The sequence below is a fragment of the Pongo pygmaeus genome, chromosome 16 (assembly GCF_028885625.2).
Source record: "Pongo pygmaeus isolate AG05252 chromosome 16, NHGRI_mPonPyg2-v2.0_pri, whole genome shotgun sequence".
NCBI lineage: Eukaryota > Metazoa > Chordata > Mammalia > Primates > Hominidae > Pongo > Pongo pygmaeus.
This window is the reverse complement of record NC_072389.2, coordinates 61,600,478-61,624,485: the sequence shown is the minus strand read 5'-3', so window position 1 is coordinate 61,624,485 and position 24,008 is coordinate 61,600,478. Positions and strand designations below refer to the sequence as shown.

Below are 24,008 nucleotides of genomic sequence, written 5' to 3'. Positions count from 1 at the left end.
ATCATCACTTTGAGATGTACACAGCATTATGAAGAATAGTGCTCCTTTCTCAGATGGAAGTCATTTCTATGCCAGCACCTCAGCTGAGGCATCTTGAAGCCATGTCACCACATTAGCAAGCTAACAGCTGTGGGTTGTGCTGTTATGTGATACTACTAAAGGATGTCACAGTCATGTGCCAATTGCCTCATCTCCTTTGCCACGAAGTGGGTCCTTTGTTATAGGACATGTTATGTGGGATCTCATATCAGTAAATTAAATGCTCATGAGCCCTCTGAGAGTAGAACTGGCTGAAGCACTATGAAAAACAAAAACATACCCATACCCAAGAAAATCACAGTCAGAATGAATCTTTGCTCTTTCAAAGGTAGAAGTTGGGGGGAGTGGGGAAATTGGGGAGATGTTGGTTGAAGGATACAAAATTTCAGTTAGACAAGAGATATAAGTTCAAGAGAGATCTGCTGGACATCTTGGTGACTAGAGTTAATAACAATATTGCTAAGAGAGTAGACTTTAAGTATTCTCACCACAAAGAAATGATAAGTATGTGAGGTAATCCATGTGTTAATTAGGTTGATTTAACCATTCCATAATGTATACATAAAACATCATTCTGTATACCATAAATATATACAATTTTGGCAATTAAAAATATGAATAAATATAATAAATAGGGGGGAGGATGTTGTCTTATGTTATCAACTTGCCACCAAGTAAGAGGTCTCCCCAAGGTAGTGTAAATGATCCTCTCAGCCATCCAAAGTGAAAACAAGCATCATTGGTCCTTCAGTTTCAAATCACATTCTATGGTCATAATGAAGGTCAATAGCATCCCTTTTTCTCCTACTCGGACTTGCAACATCTCTGACCTAGATCTTTCACATATGTATTTAGAAAAGGGTCTCAATCTATATTACAATCTGTATCAATGAATAACTCTAAATTAATCTAAAACATCTAGGTACATCAGGATCATTTCCTTAACAGAAGCTTTACTTCTCTTTATACTTCAATTGGGACTTGGTTTACATTCACCACATGTGCAAAATCTACCTGATCTCACCTTCATATCACCCCCATGGAAACTGGGTGATAAAGGGAAACATAAAAGTTATGCTGTCTGCTGTGCCATGACCAAAATGTCCTTTGTCTACCAAGATGGCAGAGTAGAAGATACAGGCCTTCATTCTCCCGTAAAAAAACAATGACAGCTAGTCACAAATCAAAATAGCCCAGAGAGGGCTCAAGAGCCTATTAAAGTATCTGCACCAACACAATGGAGAAAAAGAAAAAAAAATAACGAATAACCACATAGAAAGGATTGCTGGTCGCCAGGCATAGCGACTCACGTCTGTAATTCCAGCACTTTGGGAGGCTGAGGTGAGGCTATCACCTGAGCCCAGGAGTTCAAGACCACCCTGGGCAACATAGGGAGAACCCACCTCTACAAAACATTTAAAAAATTAGCTGGTATTGATTGTGGTGCATGCCTATAGTACCAGCAACTCGGGAGGCTGAGGTGGGAGGACTGTTTGAGGACTGTAGGAGGTCAAGGTTGTAGTGAGCCATGATTGCACCACTATACTTCAGCCTGGGTGACAGAGCAAGACCTGTATTGAAAAAAATTGGGGGGCAGGGCTTGCTGATGAAATCAACATACCTGAGACACCAAGAGATGGCTAGGAGCAAAAAAAGAAAGGTGGTGGCTATTGGTATCAGCCATGCAGCAAGAATCACCACAATCCCTAGCAGCCTGTTCCACAGAGGACACTGGCATCTCTTGCCACTGAGGTAATGAACAGCCATTCCACAGAGGAACCTGAGAGAGAGAGATGTGAGTGCATGACCCTCCCTGCACCCCTCTGCCCCCCAACAGACACACAAGAAGCAGCTGCTTTTGAACTACATTGGGATAAAAGCTGACACCTCTCCCGAACCCAGGTGTGCTGCGATCCTAGAGGCATGGCAGCTCCATGTTCACCCACTATCCAGACCCAGGCACTGTGGCTGTATCGAGTCTGCCTACATCTCAGACACCAGAGACACTGCAATAGTTAGCTAATTCACACTCCAGAGCCAATCCCTTGCTTCCCATGGCCACACTCAAGAACTGGCTCAGCTGCCATAGAGAGCTAGACATCAGCCTGATGCCAAAGCCTCTGTAACTCTGAGCATGCCTGTGCTCCCATTCTTGGCTCCTCGGCTGCTTTACAAGCATCTGTGCCTTACATTCTGTTACCAATGAGGTGGCAGGGGTGCCTGTTCCCTGGGCACCAATGCCATTACCACCCTAGATCCCAGAGCTGCAGTCCATGCATGTCTGTGCTTCAGGCCTCAGCTCCATGGCCACTCCATAGGGGTCACTCATCAGTCACCAGTGCCACTGCCACTGCAAGTGAGCCCACACGCCAGACCCAGTGCCAAGAGAAACCCCATTGGCCACAACTTCCCCTGTGAGAGAAAAAGAAACCAGGAGAACCTTAGCAGCCATTAATTACTGCTTAAGAACTGAGCAACCCTCACTGCCACTGTGAATAGCCACAGTGTTAGCTGCTAAGGATTCCTGCAGTCTTCATCAACACAACCCTCAGCTGACAGAGCTACACAGATACTACACATCTGGAACCCTCAATGGTGCCAGAACTACTGTACCCTACCCAGCAAGTGCCTTTATATTCCCCCTTCTTGTAGGGGAAGATCTTTCCACAGCAAAACTAACTTACAGAGTCTGAAAGAGGCAACTGCTCCACCAAGTAAATAGACATCAACATAAAACAATAAGAAACATGAAAAAAACAAGACATAACATCAAAAGCACACAATCTCCCAGTAGCTGACTCCAAAGAAATGGAGACATACAAGCTGTCTGACAAAGAATTCAAAATAATTGTTTAGAGGAAGCTCAGAAAACCTCGAGAAAATACAGAGAAATAATTCAATAGAATCAGAGAAACAATAAATGACCAAAATGAGAAATTAAACAATGAAATTGAAATTATATTTTAAAAATCAGACAAGATTCTGGAGTTGAAAATACAATGAATGAAATGACAAAAGCAATAGAGAACATCAACAGCAGAATTAAGCAAAAGAAAGAATCGGTGAACTGAAATAAAGGTTATTTGAAAATATGCACTAAGGGGGGAAACAAATGAAAAGGAAGGAAGAAAGCTTATAGGATTTATGGGATAGCATCAAAAAAGCAAACATTAGAGTTATAGGAGTTAAGGTGAAGAGAGAGACAAAAGTGTAGAGAGCTTATGTAAAGAACTAACAGAAAGCTTTCCAAATCTGGGGAAATATATACATATGCAGGTATGGAAAAGTTAAAAGTCTCCAATCAGATTCAATATAAACAAGACTACACCAAGACATTATAATCAAACTGCCAAAAATCAAAGACAAAGAAAGGATCCTGAAAGCAGCAAGAAAAAAGAAACAAATTGTATATAAGAGATTTCTGAAAAGGCTAGCAATGGGTTTCTCAGCAGAAACCTTACAGGCCAAGAGAGAGTGAGAAAATATATTCAAAGTGCTGAAGGGAAAAAACTCCCAACCAAAAATCCTGTATCTGGTAGACGTATCCTTCAATAATAAAGCAGAGATAAAGACTTCCCTAGAGAAACAAAATCTGAGGGAGTTTATCACCCCTAGACCTGTCTTCTAAGAAATGCTAAAGAGAGTCCTTCAAGCTGAAAGAAAAAGATGCTTATTAGTAACACAAAAAACATGTGAAAGTAGAAAACTAATTAGTAAAAAAAAAATTCTAGTAAAAGCTAGTAAAAAGCAAGCTAGTAAAAAAAAATCACCAAAGAAATGCAAATTAAAAGCACAATGAGATATCACCTCACACCTCTTTATAATGGTTATTATCAAAAAGACAAAAGATAAGTGTGGGCAAGAATGTGGAGAAAAAGGAGCCCTTGTACACTGTCACTGTTAGTGAGACTATGAATAGTGCAACCATTATGGAAAATAGTATGGAGATTGCTCAAAAAAAAAATATAACTATCATATGATCCAGCAATCTCACTACTGTGTATATATCCAAAGGACATGAAATCAGTATGTCAAAGAGATATCTGCACTCTCATGTTCATGTTGCAATATTATTCACAATCGCCCAGATATTGAATCTACCTAAGTGTTTATCAATGAATGAATGGATAAAGAAAATATATATATACACAACGGAATACTATTCAATCTTAAAAAGGAAGGAAACCCTGTCATTTGTGACAACATGATGGCCCCGGAGGACATTAAGTGAAATAAGCCAAGAACAGAAGAACAAATACCATATGATCTCATTTATATGTAGAACTTTTAGAAGTTGAATTTACAGAAACAGAGAGAAAATGGTCACTACATGAGGCTGATGGGGTTATACAGATTGAGGAGATATTGGTCAAAAGACAAAAAATTTCAGTTAGGAAGAATAAGTTTAAGAGATCTATTGTTCATTATGGTTACTACAGTTAATAACAATATATTGTATATTTGAAAATTGCTAAGTATATTTGAAGTGTTCTCACCACAAAAAATAAGTATATGAGGTACTACGATGTTAAATAGCTTTGTTTGGCCATTCTATGATGTATACATATATTAAAACATCACGTTATATGCCACAAGTATATATACATATTTTTTTCACTTGTCTATTAAAATAAATAATTTTTTTAAAAAAGTTTAGTTCTTTGCTTTTCACCCAGGATTCTTGTGTCTTCTGCCAGCATCCCTGAAACCATGTCAGGCTAAGATGTTAGCATGCAAGTAGGGTTAAATCTCAGATCCCATAAAAAGTGGGGAAAAGAATGATGGTAGGAAGTTTCTACTCTAGTTGTGGCTAGTATTTAAGTAATTATTATATAGCATCCATCCACCTTGAAGTTTAATTTTCTTTAACATAATCTTTCTATAAAAAAGATTCATATTTCTCCTATTGACATCATGTTGATTTCATTTATTGAAAACTTGGGCCATTATGTCAAATATAGAGCATCCTCCATGTCCTATGCTACATTACAAAGCATTCTGACGTTAAGTAACAGTAAAAACCACTCTGTTCAGATTGGATTTCCCCTATCCCTGAGTTTCTCCCCTGACTATAGGAAGGGGACTATAGAAATAATTGTCTCATCTGCCTCTGCCTCAGTAGAAATATTAGTGAAATAGTTATAAATATGCCAAATTACATGAAAACCCAACTAGAAATTTCTAGTAAGCACTTGGATGCAACTTGGGGAAAATGTGAGAACTAAAGATGTAGTAATTTGAACATCAGTCACAAGATTGGCTAAGACATACAACTTTATTTTTCTACATTTCAACTTTCTAATCCTGAGCCTCCATTGCACTGGCTCAGGAAAATTGACCTCTGCCATTCTTGGGGATATCCTTCTTCCTGGGTTGTACTATAATTTAATTTCAGTGTCTTACACAGTGCCAGGGTAAAAAAGGGAACTTAAACAGTTCTCACTGAAGTCTATTGTCCTATATCCAATGGTCTCTACAATTCTAGATGTGCTCTGCTGCTTTTATGCCAGTTTAGTACCTGGGGATCTTTTTAAGACTGCCTATGTCCTGTCTGCCTAGATGCTCCAAGAGTCATTTTTCTCTGGCTGCTCTCTTTCTCTCTGCTGCCACCCTAGTGGCACCAGAAGATGTGTCAGTGCCTCATCTCTGGACCCCACAGATCTCATTTTCATCTCCCATCCTCAGTCTAAGAAGCTGTTATTTTAGTCTGAGGTAGATCTTTGTACTTTCATGTTTCTTTTGAAACATGCCATTTATGCCTAGGAAACATCTCCCTTTCTTTTAACTTCCCCTTTAAGTTTTCCTCAGGGCTTACACTTTTGGAATGCAGCAACCAAGAATTGTGGACTATTTCTGCTTTTTGTTCATCTGCATACCTCCTCTAAGGCAATGATCACAGGAGAGGGGAAATACAGAGATGAAAACGCCATAGATTCATATCTCAAAATAGTTTCCAGACACACAGATTTTATCAGAAGCTGAATAAAGGTGAAGTCATAAAAATTAATCAAATATTTTCAAATCTATTTCATAAAAATCCAATGGCCTATCTTGTACTTTAAACTGTATTCCTGCCACTAAACTTTTCAAACTATTTCAATCCATGGTGATTTTATTTCCTTCTAAACTCACAGGAACTAATTGCCACTATTTTCATTTTGTAGTAATAATCACGTACTACCTTGTCATTTAGTTTGCTCTCCAAGTATACTGAGGTTTCACCTATAATTTTTTATGTTGCCTAACATAAGTAGTCATAATAAAGAATTTGGGGATTTAACTTTGTGCCATGGCAGGCAAATTATTTAAACTAATGCTCATACTGAAAACACAAAAAATACTGAATAAAATATGTTTTAATTTCCTTAAGAGTACTGAAGAACTGAAAAGATTTTAAGGAACTAGCAGGCCAAAATCCAAAGGAAGGCTGAAATCCAAAGAAAAAAGCTACAACATCACAGCCACTTTTGGCCTGAAGGCTCTGTCATTCCTGTAAAACTTGAATTTGGTTTTGGCAAACTTACAGGGTGGTGGAGAGAGAAGTCAAATCCCAAATGAGAGGAGAGTTTAGTAGAAGATTTTCCCAAATTAAATTGTAGCCCAAAAAGCTATACCCTTAGGGTATAAGGTGTGTACTCAGATGTGATTAAGTTAAGGATCTTGAGATGTAGAGATTATCTCAAATTATCTACGACCTCTGTTTCCCACAACACCAGGAGACATCTTTGACTGTTCCTAAAGACAGTAATTGCCAACCTGGAATTCTATGTACCAACAGAAAATATTTTTGAGAGTGAAGGTAAAGTAAAAATGTTCAGAGACACGAAAATCAAGAGAGTGCAACTAGCACTCCCACACTAACGAAAATTCTAGAGGATGTACTGCAGGCAAAGGAAAGTAATCTCAGAGAAGGTGTGAGATATGAAAGGCATAAAGAGCAAAAAAAGTGAATATGGGTGAATTTAAATGAACGATGATATAAAAAAGATATAAGAACATCTTAGATAAAGAAAGTTATAATATAGAATTAAAATATTCAATAACACATAAGTGAAGATGGAACATTATACAAAATTGAGCTATAAAGCAAGTCCCAACAAATCTAACATGATTAAAATCATATAGAGAATAATCTCTTGCCACAGTAAAATTAAGCTAGAAATCAATAACAAACAAATAGTTAAAACAGAAAGACCAAATAGGGGCACTACTTAAGTCCTATGGCAGAAGATCGGAACTTGAAAAAAAGGTCAAGCCAATGGCCGTGAGGATGGAGGGGGAAAAAAATTAAAATATATTTAGAAAGTGAAATAACTACAGCAATTTAGGATGCATAGTGGATAGTAGGGCCATCAAATAGGACTGGAAATACTGGTAAAGAGGCATGTTTGGAGAGAGAAATGAGTTTGATTTGTCTGCAAGACAAGTCAACAATTGTTTCCTTCCAGTCTTATTCCTATATATTTCCTTCTTTAACGCAATAATAATAATTCTATTATTTAATATAGTTTATATTCCTATTTTAATTAATATTATATAACACAGGCATTTTTACATGCTATCACATACACTTGATAAAATGGTAATATAATATTCTTTCCAGATAATATCATAGTTTACTTAGCCAGTATCTTACTGCTGGACACCCTTTGAAAGGATATTTTAACTTTTTATGCACAAAGTTTCAATAAAATATTTAGGATTACTCCTTTAGGATAGAGTCAAAGAAATTAAGCTGGGCATTGTGGCTCATGCCTGTAATCCTAGCACTGTGGAAGGCTGAGGCAGGAGGATCACTTGAGGTCAGTAGTTCGAATGCCAGCCAGGCCACATAGCAAGACCCTGACTCTCTTTAGAAAAAGAAAAAAAAGGAGAAGTGTAATTACTAGGTCAAAAGACATAAACATTTTTAGGGCACTTGACACATTGCCAAAATGTCTTCTAAAAGATTTGTATTGACTTACATTTCTACCAGCAATGAATGAAGTCTTATTAATAATATTAGAAATTGCATTATCGATTGTTAAAAATCAGTTTAATTCATAGGTGAAAAATAGAAAGTTGCCTTAATTTGCAGTTTTCTGATTACTATGAGGTTAGACATTTCCCATATTTGCTAGAGACATATTTTCTTTTCTGTGAATTCATCCCTTTGTACATCAATTTAAGTCTTCGTGTTTCAACAAATTTATATCAGCGTTACCAAATTAATTGTGATTTTTTTTCTTCCAGGTTTATGTTTGTCTCTTAATTTTAACTATGGTTTTTTTGAAGGGGGGGTAAATACAGTTTTAAATATTCACACAGTTAAATATTTATTTTTTTCATTACTTTTTGGCTGTCTTCTAAAAACTTGATAAATACTAACATTTATTTTTCCTATGTTTTGATTTGTTTTTAGATATTTAACTCAAACCATCTGGAATTTATTTTGATGTTAGACGTGAAGTGAGAATCTACAGGATTTTTTTCCCCAAATTGCTAAACAATTCCTCCAACATAATTTATTGAATAACTCTGTCCTTTTCCATTGATTAAATATCTTTTATGTACATTGGATTCATATTATATTCAAATTTATTTCAGGACTATCTTGCACCAAAAGGTATAAAAGGTATTTATAACTGCACAGTTATAATATGCTTTAATATCTAGTAGATATTTTTGAATACCATCTGGTAAGATATTATTTTATTGCTTTCCTTCTAGAAATATTTTCAGTGAGGATTATTCATTGATTGCACGCGTTTTAAACCACCAATATAAAGAACCTAAAACAAATTACAACATGATAACATGGTCATAGAAGTAATGCATATAATATAAAGGATATAAAGCAAAAAGAAAACGGCTTCCCCTGTGTCCCTTCAAACTCTCAGTTCTGCTCGTTGGGGACCACTGTTAACATTTTGTTGTATTTTTCCAGAAATGGTATGTATGTGTATATGTACACACACACACACACACACACACACCCCACACGCAATGTACACACTATAAATAAAAACATATATGTTTATTCTCCCCCTCTATTCTTACAAATTGGATCATATTATACATTCAGTCCTCAAATTTATTTTTTACCTCACTTTTCATAATAGTAGCAGTTTCTTTATCCAGAATAAACTTTAAAATAACTAGTGCAGTTCCAAAATATCTCACCAAAGTTTTGTCTGGAATTGTACCAACTCTTATACAAATTAACAGGCATATTGAATTTCCTTCACTTTGCAATATCAAGGAAGTGCTTCCTCTAGCTCCTAGGTCTTTGCTAAGGAATTTTCCACATCTACTTCAGTCCCACTTTTCTCCCTTTCAACTATCTAACTCTAAACCACCCTTCAGGTATTATTAATAGCTTAGGATATTTTTCCCACAAGCCTTTCTATATACATTTTTCCTGGACTAAGTGTTTTAATAAAAGTCACAGTAATTCTAATGGGTTTTGGAGATTCTAATGAGATTTCTTGATATCTAAGAATATAATTTGCAAATAATAAGAGTTTATTTCTGGTTCACCTTTATTGCATTGACCAGAACTTCCTATGCAATATTAAGTAATAATGGTAATGGTAGACACCCTAGCATTATGTCTACTTTTGATGAATATGCCTTTTGGGTTTTACTTTAAAATATGCTATCTACTGGGGGTTTGAAACAAGTACTCTTTACCATGTTAAGAAGGTGACTGTTTACTTCTATTCTTGCAGAGAATATATTAGGAATGACTTTGATTTTATTAAATGTCCTTTTGGCATCTGTTGAGATGATTGTGATGTTTTCAGTGATTTATTTATATTAAGAAATACAAATAATTTTCTACAAATAGAAAAATATTTCCTATTATTGAATCTTGCTTACATTCCTAGAGTAAAATCCCTTCTGTTCTGATGGATTAAAAATACATATTGTTGCTTTCTTTTTCTCACATTTTGTTTAGAAGTTTTTCACCTATGTTAAATAAGAAGGATTACTAAAATCTTTTTTTACTTGAAAGAAGCATTTAGAATGACAGAATATCAACATTTAAGGGGTAGGTATTCTCCGCTCAGGGTAGAAATGAGAAAGTTATAAATGAAGAAGTTGATGTTCTGGTTCATGAAAACAGTATCTTGTGAATTTGATTAGCATCAACCAATATAATCTAATCATCCCTGGATGAATCAAGTGCCTCAAACTGCGGATCTTAGGAATGGATACTGTATTTGGGTAGCGCTATAAAGCATAATAATAACCATGAGAACTGACTGAAAGTAGTCACCTACAACGATTCTCATTACCAATTCCTAGGTCAAAGACTGTTTATAAGGTGCAAAAATATTACAAAATTACTTCATGGGGTAGATAATGTAGATTTCTTATATTTTTCAATTATTTTGACTATCTGAGGGCTTAAACCAGTGGTCCCCAAACTTTTTGGCACCAGGGACCATTGTCATGGAAGATAATTTTTCCATGGACTTAAGAGTGGGGCGGGGGCTGAGGGATGGTTTTAGGATGAAATTTTTCCACCTCAGATCATCAAAAATTAGATTCATAAGGAGCGCACAACCTAGATCCCTCGCATGGGCAGTTCACAGTAGAGTTTGGGCTCCTTTGAGAATCTAATATCATGGCTGATCAGACAGGAGGCAGAGCTCTGGCAGTAATGCTAGCTTGCTGCTCCCCTCCTGCTGTGCAGCCCAGTTCCTAACAGACCATGATCAGTATCCGTCTGCAGCCTGGGGGTTAGGGACCCCTGGCTTAAACTATATACTAACCTCTGTTAACCAGTATCTTTGAAGGAATTTTCTTTTCGTTTAACTTTAAAGGGGTTCTACTTTTCCCCTCGCCATTCTGCAACACAAATATATTTTAAAGCACATCAAACATATAGGAACCCTTATATTCAAAACCACCGCAATTTTGCTAATGCTGAAGACAATACGCAAGTAATTCAGATGTCATTTAACCTCTTCAATACAAGATTTCTATCACAGACAATGCCTTTCTTACCCATTAGTGAAAAAAAATCCTGTAGCACCTCTTAATTCAAAAAAAGAATCTTAAACTCATTAAATCCCTCTGAAGCTATGAAGGTCAACTTTGCTTTGGCTTCTGGTTTAAGTCATTTACTGATACCCCAGCACATGGTTGAAATCACTTTAGCAGATCTATGCTAGGTGTAAGTTATTCATCTGGCTTTGCAATAACATTGGTTTTTCTAATTAATACTCAGTCTTAGGCATAAAATCTGGCTTGAGAATTTAAATGATTTAGCCAGGGACTGACAGACGTGGGAATCATTCCCAGCTTCAACGATTCTGTTATATACCTCTTCGGATAACTTTCTTCAGTATAGTCAATTCTCTGAGATTAAAAATATTATGACAGTTACATTCTTTTCTTTTTTTCTTATTGATGAAGTTTCATTTCCCTATAAACCTACTGGAAATTGTTAGAATAGGCATAATCTTGACTTCATTTGTAGCAACCACATTTATACATTATTTAACTTGGCTCATGTAATTTATTCCTTATGCAGAGAAGTTATATCTATCATTATCCCTCCAATATTTGCCTTCGGGTAGAATGTTCAGAAGACACAAGGAAGGTTATCCCTCTCCTAAGGTCATTCTTGCATAATGTACATATTTTTCAAGGCTTACACAATGTGAAGGTTTAACACTAAAATCAGTAATATCCTTCATTTCCGTAGACCAAAGGCTCTTGTCACACAGCAGTTTAAGCTGTCATCAGCGATCATGGCTGGGGGTGGGGTGGGTGGAGAGTCTCTAGGTCTTCTCTCAATATTTATAGAGATGTTCCTCAACTTATGATAGGATTATGTACAGATAAACCCATCACAAGTTAAAAATGCCGTAAGTTAAAATGCATTTAATACAATTAACTTACTGAACATCATAGCTTAGCATTGCCTGCCTTAAATGGCTTATAACACTTACATTATCCTATGTTTGGGCAAAATCATCTGGCAATACAGCACACTGTAGAGTATCAGTTGTTTGCCCTTGTGATCACACAGCTGACTGGGAGCTACAGCTTATTGCAAGCTGTCCAATATTGCAAGAGCATCATACCCATTTCTACTGAATGCATATTGCTTTCAAACCATTGTACAGTTGAAAACTTGTAAGTCAAAGCATTGTAAGTTGGGAGACTATATGTAGACATGTCACATTTTTAAAATTTTCTGAACACAAACAATATTTCTGGGTAGTTTGCTTCACTTTAGTAAATTATGCTAAGAAAATATGTCTGTACTTTGGAGTAAGGCAAAAATATGAATATATACCTTTTTAACGTCACTCTAAATTATTGTGCAACAGCCCTTTCCAAGAATTACTGAATTATTTAGAGGATTTTATTTTTGCTTGACTTACTCTTTACTCTTAATTAGGGCTTAAATTCCATAAAATTAGGTGTTAACTTTCAGATTTCTCTCTGGAAGTAAAGGTAATGCCAGTGGTTGTGGTTTTCTTCCCCTGTAGGACATTAAACAGTATCTATTAGCAAACTCATTTTAGCTTTCCTTTGACTAGATAACTATATACCTTAGGTTCCTCAAATTCTTGTTTGAACCAGCTTTACCATCTTGTTGATTCCCTTGATAATGAGTTAAGAAATCTTTGACATATATTCACTATAGTATCCAGACAAGAGATACGTCTTAATTTTTAAAAATTATTCCTTAACAGGTCTCCTGTTTAACACAGTTCACTTTTATGGCCAAAGCCTCCTATATGACATTCTCTTCCCTAGCTCTTCTCAACAAAGTATAAAGGTTGGTGGTTTCAAATACTTTAAAACATGAGAAAACTATAAATTCATGAGGTACATTTCTGTATGCAAACACCAAGTAAAGCATTTTTAAAACCCTTGTCACTGGCAAGTACATGCATGCTTTTTTCCCCTTAAAATTAAAAAATATATATATGTATGTATGTTGTGAGTAAATTTAAAATGTCATATCAAACCAATGCTCCAAATGCAGCAATTAGAGGAAAAATAAATAAATGACAAAAATCATATTTTTAAAGACATTAGAGTAATGCAGAAGCAAGGACTAGATAATACTCCAGAGGAGGAAGACCCCTTTTTAATACGATTTTGTTAGAATCAATTTTCTTACCCCCAAGAAATTTGCTAATTCTAAGCTTGGATTAAGGACTGAACTTGATGCAGATAGAGGGAGGGACTGAGTGGGTGAGGGAAAAAAAAAAAAAAACGTGGATCTCTTGGTAGTTGAGGTTGTCATGACAGATTGAAATTTTGAGGAACCCAAAACCTATGAGAAACTTTCCTCATGAGATATTTACTGAGTTTTGGGCCTGTGGGGAAAGTGGAAAAGTTCAGCAATAAGTTTCTAAAAGGCAGAATACATATAGTGTTTAAGAGAGAAAGTCCCACAAGGAAGAACTGCTTCAAAAATACTAGCCATATCCCCATAAAGACATTTTCTAGAAAGCAGAGGCTAAAAAGCTAATCTCAAAATTTCTTAAGGAAAGAAAAGAATCTCCCACAGTACCCAGGCTGGGGATACAAAATATGACAGACTCAGTCAAAATGGGATGATGGGCCCAAAGACACTCCAGTGGTGCACTGTAATTTACTAAAACTGAAACCCGCAACTAACCTAATCTTTTTTGGATTGAGGGAATCAGCCTTTCACATTATCTGCCTTGCAGAGAAAAGATGAAACACTTGCCGGTGGAATATACATCATCTCCTTCTCTATGATACTTTCATACACTATATCTGGCATTACAAGACATACAAGGAGAAAGGATAATATGTGCAATAATCAGGTTTAAAAATAGACAATAGAAGGAGGCCCACAAATACTATAGATATTAATGTTTATAATACAAGGAGATTAAAATGACAATAATAAATATTGTAAAGAACATATAGGAAAAAATAGATTGAATAAAAATATTGAAAATTTTAATGCAGTACCAGAATCTATAAAAGAGATGAGCTTCAGGATTTTAAGGATGAGCAAAGACGACTAAAGAAGCTTCGTGGAAAGGGGAAACCAAAGAAAGGAGAAGGGAAAAGAGAAAAAAAAAACAAAATAGTGTTGGTCCCTCAAGAGGGAGAATTTCTTCCTCAGTGGCAGAGAGCAGAAAGGGCATTTATTGTCTTTCCACGTATTGGAGGAATGTCCTCTTCCTAAATGAAGGTTATTTGGAGGAATACAGTCATCTCCTTGTTGAAATCTAATCTGGTTAAACTGTGGCTGGTTTCTTCAACACACTCTAACTGTGCAAAATTTTTTGGCCTTGGCCATGTAATGTGAGGTTTACCTAATTCTCTAATGAAATGAATACATACGAAAAAAACAACTACTTTGCATTTCATATGGAACCAAAAAAGCCCATATAGCCAAGACAATCCTGGGCAAGAAGAACAAAGCTGGAGGCGACATGCTACCTGACTTCAAACTATAAGGCTACAGTAACCAAAACAGCATAGTACTGGTACCAAAACAGATCTATAGACCAACAGAACAAAACAGAGGCCTCAGAAATAACACCACACATCTACAACCATCTGATCTTCAACAAACCTTATAAAAACAACCAATGGGGAAAGGATTTCCTATTTAATAAATGGTGCTGGGAAAACTGGCTAGCCATACACAGAAAACAGAAACTGGACCCCTTCCTTAAACCTTAAACAAAAATTAACTCAAGATGGATTAAAGGCTTAAACATAAAACCTAAAACCATAAAAACCCTAGAAGAAAACCTAGGCAATACCATTCAGGACATAGGCATGGGCAAAGACTTCATGACTAAAATACCAAAAGCAATTGCAACAAAAGCCAAAATTGACAAATGGGATCTAATTAAACTGAAGGGCTTCTACATAGCAAAAACAAAAAAACTATCATCAGACCGAACAGGCAACCTACAGAACGGGAGAAAATTGTTGCAATCTATCCATCTGACAAAGGTCTAATATCCAGAATCTACAACGATCTTAAACAAATTTACAAGAAAAAAACAAACAAACAACCCCATCAAAAAGTGGGTGAAGGATATGAGCAGACAGTTCTTAAAAGAAGACATTTATGCAGCCAACAAACATATGAAAAAAGGCTCATCATCACTGGTCATTAGAGAAATGCAAATCAAAACCACAATGAGATACCATCTCACACCAGTTAGAACGGCTATCAGGAAGCAACAGATGCTGGCAAGGATGCGGAGAAATAGGAATGCTTTTACACTGTTGGTAGGAGTGTAAATTAGTTCAACCACTGTGGAAGACAGTGTGGTGATTCCTCAAGGATCTAGAACCAGAAATACCATTTGACCCAGCAATCCCATTATTGGGTATATACTCAAAGGATTATAAACCATTCTACTATAAAGACACATGCACACGTCTGTTTACTGCAGCACCTTTTACGATAGCAAAGACTTGGACCAACCCAAAAGCCCATCAATGCTAGACTGGATAAAGAAAATGTGGCACATATTCACCATGGAATACTATTCAGCCATAAAAAAGAATGGGTTCATGTCCTTTGCAGGGACATGGATGAAGCTGGAAACCATCATCCTCAGCAAACTAACATGGGAACAGAAAACCAAACACTGCATGTTCTCACTCATAAGTGGGAGTTGAACAATGAGAACACATGGACACAGGGAGGGGAACATCACACACCGGGGCCTGTCAGGGCACGCGGGGCAAGAGGAGGGAGAGCACTAGGACAAATACCTAATACATGCAGGGTTTGAAACCTAGACGACAGGTTGATAGGTGCAGCAAACAACCATGGCCCATGTATACCTATGTAACAAACCTGCACATTCAGCACATGTATCCCAGAACTTAAAGTAAAATAAAATAAAAAATTAAAATAAAAAAAAGAAGTTTAGAGAAGTCCAAGAAAAATACAAAGGAGACCACACCCAACAATATTAAAGTCAAATAGCTGAAAACTAATGAAAAGAGAAAATTGTAAAATCAGAGAAAAGAGACATGTTGCCTTCAAAGAAGCAACAGGATATAAGACTGACTTTTCAACAGAATTTTTGGAAGCCAAAGGCAATAGAATGGCATATGTAAAGTGCTAGAGGAAAATATAACTGCCAACTATAAAACTGAGTATAGAGTTCTATACTCAGTTAGAACCTCTTTGAAAAATGAAGGCAATTTATTGCAAGCAGAACTACACTATAAGAAAAAAAGATACAATTTTTTAAAGCTAAACAAGAATGAATGGAAGCACAGTACTACATGAAGGAATTTAGAAAAGGTACAGTTCAGAAAAGTTAAATCTATTGGTAATATAAGGGAATGTTGAGCATTTAAAAAAATAACAATAATAAAGTCATGTGGGTTCAGAAAATATAGACAAACAAAATATATAACAATAATAGCACAAAGGGCAAGAACCTGACTCACTTACGCAGAACCAGGAAGATGGGGCCACTAAAAAGTATATAAGATTAATTCAGCCAAAATTTTTAAACAAATTGCTAAAGGCTGATGTGAGCTAAAATGAGAGTATAAAATCCTTTGGAGCCATGTACATGACATGAATTTGCACCCATTCATAGGCTCTTCTCCCTAGGGCTCATGAGGTGTTCATTAGAAAGATTGGGGACAGAGCAAGAGACCAGAAGAAGCATCCAATGAAGATGAGCCTTAGAAAATGGTAGTAGCCAAGTTGTGGGAAAGATACCATGCTATGCTTGGTCCTTTGTCCACTAAGAACAAAAGACCTAACCAGCTGGGGTATGGGGTTTGGAGGGGTGGATAGCAAACCATGTCATCCCTAGGCCACAAGTGAACTGGAAGCTGGGGATGAAAAAACTTCCAACCGATGGGGGAGGAGCCATAAAACCATTCTGGATCTAGACCATTAGAAATTTTTTGCTAGTACTGGAGTGAAAGGATTAAGAAAGCACCATCCTTAGACATAGGGACATAGGATCTACTGAAGAATGAGGCTAAACTAAGACAACAGGGAATTCCCCTGGCCTCATCAGCAGGAAAATCAAACACCAACAGTTTGCTGTTGGCAAGTAAGATACCTTGGAGAGTGACCTATTCTGAAACTCAGGAACACAGGGAAGGCTAAAACCTGAGGGTGGGATTAGGAACTTCAAGAAAAACTATCCAGCAAACTAACCCTCACCCTAAAGATAAAGTAATAGCAGAGGAATGAAGCTGGTGGTACACTGAAGACAAACCCAGCAACAGCAAAACATAAAACCAGCTCCACTCCTGAGCAAGTTTGACACAACCTTCTCCCACATACACAATAATGGTAGAAGAAAAAAAAAATGCCTGCCCATTTTCAGGCATAAATACTACTTACCTGAATCTTACTGTTCTACACACTCTCTAGCAATTAATAGAACATTAGGAAAGTGCTTGCTTTGGCAGTACATACACTAAAATTGGAATGATACAGAGAAGATTAGCATGGCTCCTGTGGAAGGATGACAAATTCATGAAGGATTTCATTAAAAAAGAGAGAAAGAGACATATAAAAGCAAGAAAAAATGAACTCACTGTCAAAAAACAATGCAACCAAAAGAACAAGATTCAAGAGATAATGTAGACAATAAAATTATCTGACAAGTAACTTAAAATAACTACAATTAATATGGTTCTAGTGGGAAAAAATTAACAACATGCACAAAAAGACAGCATTTCAGCAGAGAAATGGAAATTATAAGAAATTAATGGAAATACTAGAAATAAAACATGGTAACAGAGATAAAGATTACTTTCAATGCACTCAAAACATCAAGGAAAGTCAGTGAAATTGAATGTAGGTCAATAGAAATTATCCAAATTGAAGGACAAAAAGAAAAAAAGTGGGTAAATAAAAACGGCTCAGAGCCCCCAAGAGCTGTGGTATCATATCAAACGGTCTACCCTATGTAGCATGGTAATCCTACATAGGGTTGGGGGTGGCGTTGGGGGTGGAAATGACAGAGAAAAGAAAGAAACCAAATAAATATTTGGAGAGTTAACATTGGTTGAAGATGGCTAACATTTTTCCAAAATAATGTAAGACATGAAGCCACAGATCTGAGAAGGTCAGAGAACCATAAGCAGGATAAATAAGAGCAACAAAAATAAAACCACCTGGATACATCATATTCAAAGTGCTAAAAGTGAATGATAAAGGGATAATCTTAGAGACAACCAGATGTAAAAAGACATTTTACATATAGAGCAACAAATATAAGAATTAGAGTAGACTATCCATGAGGAATTATGCAAGCTAGAAAAGAACGGAAAGAAATATTTAAAGTGCTGAAAAAATTGGCAAACCAGAATTTTATATGTTACGGAACTATCTTTCATACATAAAGAAGAAATAGACTTTCAGACAAATATAAACAGAAGTATTACAGAAATTTCTTCAGAAAGAATCAGAACTAGACAGAAATTTAAATCTACACAAAGAAATGACAAAGATAAAAGACTTTTTTTCTTTATTTTAATTGCTCTAAAAGATAGCCAACTATTTAAAGCAAATAATAGAAAGACTACTTTGGGTTTACAACATGTGTAAAGGTGAAATATAAGAAAATGATAGAACAACAGATTGGAGGGAGGAATTGGAGTGTACTGTTGTAAAGTTCTAACATTACATGGGAGTGATATAATGTTATTTGAAGGCAAACTGATTAATTGAGACATGCATTATAAATTCTATGTCAACCACTAAAAAGTTAAAAAGAAGTATAAGTAAACCAATGGTAGAGATAATATTGAATTAAAAAAAAATACCCAATTCAGCCAGGTGTGGTACTGTAATCCCAGCACTTATGGAGACCAAGGCGGGCAGATCACAAGGTCAGGAGTTCGAGGCCAGCCTGGCCAGTATGGTGAAACCCCATGCCTACTTAAAAATACAAAAATTAGCCAGGCGTGGTGGCACGTGCCTGTAGTCCCAGTTACTCAGGAGGCTGCGGCAGGAGAATTGCTTGAACTCGGGAGGCGGAGGTTGCGTTGAGTTGAGATCGCACCACTGCACTCCAGCCTCCAGTCTGGGCGACGGAGTGAGACTCTGTCTCAACAACAACAACAACAACAAAAAAATCAACAACAATAAAAAAAAACCCCACCAATTCAAGAGCAGACAGAAAAAGAAAGAGAATAAAGGACAAATTAAATAAATAGCAGACAACTAGCAAGATGATAGATTTAAATTTGACAATATCAATAATTTCATTTAATGTAAATGATGTAAACACAACTAAATAAAAGAGTATGTTATACATTTTTTTTAAGTCAAATCTATTGGGAAAACAAAATGGTGCAGCCACTATGAGAAACAGTTTGGCAGTTCCTCAAAAAGTTAAAAATAGAGTTACCACATGACTCAGCCGTTCTATTCCTATGTATATGCCCAAGAGAAGGGAAAAACATATGTTCACACAAAAAGCTGTACATGAATGTTCACAGCAGCATTATTCAAAATAGCCAGAAAGTAAAAACAACCCAAGTGCCTATCAACTGATGAACTGGATAATTTATGTAATATATCCATACAATGAAACTTTGTTCAACCATAAGAAGCAAAAGAATGATACATGCTACAACACAGATGAATCCTCAAAACATGCTGAAAGAAGACAGACACAATAGGCCACATATTGTACATTGCATTTATATGAAATATCCATAATATGAAAATCCATAGAGAAATAAAGTAAATTAGTGATTGCCAGGGGTTGGAGCAAGGGGAGAATTGGAATTGACTGCCAACAGGTACAAGTTTCTTCTTGGGGCGATGGAAATGTTCTGGGATTAAACAGAGATGACAGCTGTACAACATTGTGAATAGTCTAAAAACCACTAAATTGTACATTTTTTTTTTTGAGATGGAATGTTGCTCTGTCACCCAGGCTGGACTGCAGTGGCATGATCTCGGCTCACTGCAAGCTCTGCCTCCCCGGTTCTGGCCATTCTCCTGCCTCAGCCTCCCGAGTAGCTGGGACTACAGGTGCCCACCACCACGCCCGGCTAATTTTGTTAGTTTTTAGTAGAGACAGGGTTTCACCGTGTAGCCAGGATGGTCTCGATCTCCTGACCTCGTGATCTGCCCGCCTCAGCCTCCCAAAGTGCTGGGATTACAGGCGTGAGCCATCATGCCCGGCCTAAATTGTACATTTTTAAAATGTTTTAAATGGCGACTTTTATGTGAATTTTTTCTAAACTTTAATAATTAAAAAGAGACCTGACTACATCCTGTCTACAAGAAACTTACTTTAAATGATAAAACAAAAATAGTTCAAAATAAAAGGGTAGAAAGTAATATGCCATACAAACACTAATCATAAGAAAACTGGTGTGGCAATATTAATATCAGAAAATATGACTTCAATATAGGAATATTTCCTGGGATAAACAGGAAAATTAGCCAGGCATGGTGACTCATGCCTGTAATGCCAGCACTTTGGGAAGCCAAGGTCGGTGGATCACCTGAGGTCAAGAGTTTGAGACCAGCCTGACCAACATGATGAAACCCCATCTCGAGCGGAAAAGCATGGCACGAGAACTACGTGATGTATGCACAAGCTTCAGTAGCAGATTCGATCAAGTGGAAGAAAGGGTATCAGTGATTCAAGATGAAATTAATGAAATGAAGTGAGAAGAGAAGTTTAGATAAAAAAGAGTAAAAAGAAACGAACAAAGCCTCCAAGAAATATGGGACTACGTGAAAAGACCAAATCTACATTTCACTGGTTTACCTGAAAGTGACAGGGAGAATGGAACCAAGCTCGAAAATACTCTTTAGGATATTATCCAGGAGAACTTCCCCAAACTAGTAAGGTGGGTCCACATTCAAATTCAGGAAATACAGAGACCACCACAAAGATACCTCAAGAAGAGCAACCCCAAGACACATAATTGTCAGATTCACCAAGGCTGAAATGAAAGGAAAAATGTTAAGGGCAGCCAGAGAGAAAGGTCAGGTTATCCACAAAGGGAAGCCCATGAGACTAACAGCGGATCTCTCAGCAGAAACTCTACAAGCCAGAAGAGAGTGGTGACCAATATTCAACATTCTTAAAGAAAAGAATTTTCGACCCAGAATTTCATATCCAGCCAAACTAAGCTTCATAAGTGAAGGAGAAATAAAATCCTTTACAGAGAAGCAAATGTTGAGAGATTTTATCACCACCAGCCCTGCCTTACAAGAGCTCCCGAAGGAAGCACTAAACATGGAAAGGAACAACTGGTACTAGCCACTGCAAAAACATGCCAAATTGTAAAGACCATCAATGCTAGGAAGAAACTGCATCAAGAAATGGGCAAAATCACCAGCTAACATCATAATGACAGGATCAAATTCACACGTAACAATATTAACCTTAAATGTAAATAGGCTAAATGCCCCCAGTTAAAAGACACAGACTGGCAAATTGGATAAAGAGTCAAGACCCATCAGTATGCTGTATTCAGAAGACCCATCTCACGTGCAAAGACACACATAGTGTCAAAATAAAGGGATGGAGGAAGATCTACCAAGCAAATGGAAAGCAAAAAAAAAGCAGAGGTTGCAATCTTAGTCTCTGATAAAACAGACTTTAAACCAACAAAGAACAAAAGAGACAAAGAAGGCCATTACATAATGGTAAAGGGATCAATTCAACAAGAAGAGCTAACTATCCTAAATATATATGCACCCAATACAGGAGCACCCAGATTCATAAAGCAAGTCCTGAGAGACCTATAAAGAGACTTAGACTCCCACACAATAATAATGGGAGATTTTAACACCCCACTGTCAATATTAGACAGATCAACGAGACAGAAGGTTAACAAGGATATCCAGGACTTAAACTCAGCTCTGCACCAAGCAGACCTAATAGACATCTACAGAACTCTCCACCTCAAATCAACAGAATATACATTCTTCTCAGCACCACATCACAATTATCCCAAAATTGACCACATAGTTGGAAGAAAAGCACTCCTCAGCAAATGTAAAAGAACAGAAATTGCAACAAACTGTCTCTCAGACCACAGTGCAATCAAATTAGAACTCAGGATTAAGAAACTCACTCAGGGCTGGGCGCGGTGGCTCATGCCTGTAATCCCAGCACTTTGGGAGGCCGAGGTGGGCGGATCACAAGGTCAGGAGTTCGAGACCATCCTGGCTAACACAGTGAAACCCCATCTCTACTAAAAATACAAAAAATATTAGCCAGGCGTCGGTGGTGCACGCCTGTAGTCCCAGCTACTTGGGAGGCTGAGGCAGGAGAATGGTGTAAAACCTGGGAAGCAGAGCTTGCAGTTAGCCGAGATCGCGCCACTGTACTCCAGCCTGGGAGACAGAGCAAGACTCCGCCTCAAAAAAAAAAAAAAGGAAAGAAACTCATTCAGAACCGCACAACTCCATGGAAACTGAACAACCTGCTCCTGAATGACCACTGGGCAAAATAACGAAATGAAGGCAGAAATAAAGATGTTCTTTGAAACCAATGAGAACAAAGGCATAACATACCAGAATCTCTGGGACACATTTAAAGCAGTGTGTAGAGGGAAATTTACAGCACTAAACGCCCACAAGAGAAAGCAGGAAAGATCTAAAATCGGCACCCTAACAGCACAATGAAAAGAACTAGAGAAGCAAGAGCAAACAATTCAAAAGCTAGCAGAAGGCAAGAAATAACTAAAATCAGAGCAGAACTGAAGGAGATAGAGACACAAAAAAAAACCCTTCAAAAAATCAATGAATCCAGGAGCTGGCTTTTTGAGAAGATCAACAAAATTGACAGACCGCTAGCAAGACTCATAAAGAAGAAAAGAGAGAAGAATCAAATAGACGCAATAAAAAATGATAAAGGGGATATCACCACGGATCCGACAGAAATACAGACTACCATCAGAGAATACTATAAACACCTCTACGCAAATAAACTAGAAAATCTAGAAGAAATGAATAAATTCCTTGACACATACACCCTCCCAAGACTAAACCAGGAAGAAGTTGAATCTCTGAATAGACCAATAACAGGCTCTGAAATTTAGGCAATCATTAATAGCCTACCAATGAAAAAAGTTCTAGGACCAAACGGATTCACAGCCAAATTCTACCAGAGGTACAAAGAGGAGCTGGTACCATTCCTTCTGAAAATGTTCCAATCAATAGAAAAAGGGGGAATCCTCCCTAACTCATTTTATGAGGCCAACATCATCCTGATACCAAAGCCTGGCAGAGACACAACAAAAAAAGAGAACTTTAGACCAATATCTCTGATGAACATCGCTGCAAAAATCCTCAATAAAATACTGGCAAACCGAATCCAGCAGCACATCAAAAAGCTTATCCACCAAGATCAAGTGGGCTTCATCCCTGGGATGCAAGGCTGGTTCAACATACACAAATCAATAAACGTAATCCATCACATAAACAGAACCAAATTCAAAAACCACATGATTATCTCAATAGATGCAGAAAAGGCCTTCAACAGAATTTAACAGCCCTTCATGCTAAAAACTCGCAATAAATTAGGTATTGATGGGACGTATCTCAAAATAATCACAGCTATTTATGACAAACCCACAGCCAATATCATACTGAATAGGCAAAAACTGGAAGCATTCCCTTTGAAAACTGGCACAAGATAGGGATGCCCTCTCTTACCATTCTTACTCAACATAGTGTTGGAAGTTTCGGCCAGGGCAACCAGGCAAGAGAAAGAAATCAAGGGTATTCAATTAGGAAAAGAGGAAGTCAAATTGTCCCTGTTTGCAGATGACATGATTGTATATTTAGAAAATCCCATCATCTCAGCCCAAAATCTCCTTAAGCTGATAAGCAACTTCAGCAAAGTCTCAGGATACAAAATCACTGTGCAAAAATCACAAGCATTCCTATACACCAAAAACAGATAAACAGAGAGCCAAATCATGAGTGAACTCCCATTCACAATTGCTACAAAGAGAATAAAATACCTAGGAATCCAACT

At 37.0% G+C, this 24,008-nt stretch overlaps 1 protein-coding gene and 1 non-coding gene across 2 annotated transcripts in view; both read left to right on the top strand.

Moving 5' to 3' along the window:
- The window catches only part of NEDD4 (NEDD4 E3 ubiquitin protein ligase), a 613,929-nt gene that overhangs the window by 146,787 nt on the left and 443,134 nt on the right, over positions 1-24,008 (top strand). The window lies entirely within an intron of this gene.
- LOC129014748 (U6 spliceosomal RNA) lies at positions 17,436-17,538 on the top strand. The gene has a single exon (XR_008494294.1). It is a non-coding gene; the product is annotated as a U6 spliceosomal RNA (small nuclear RNA).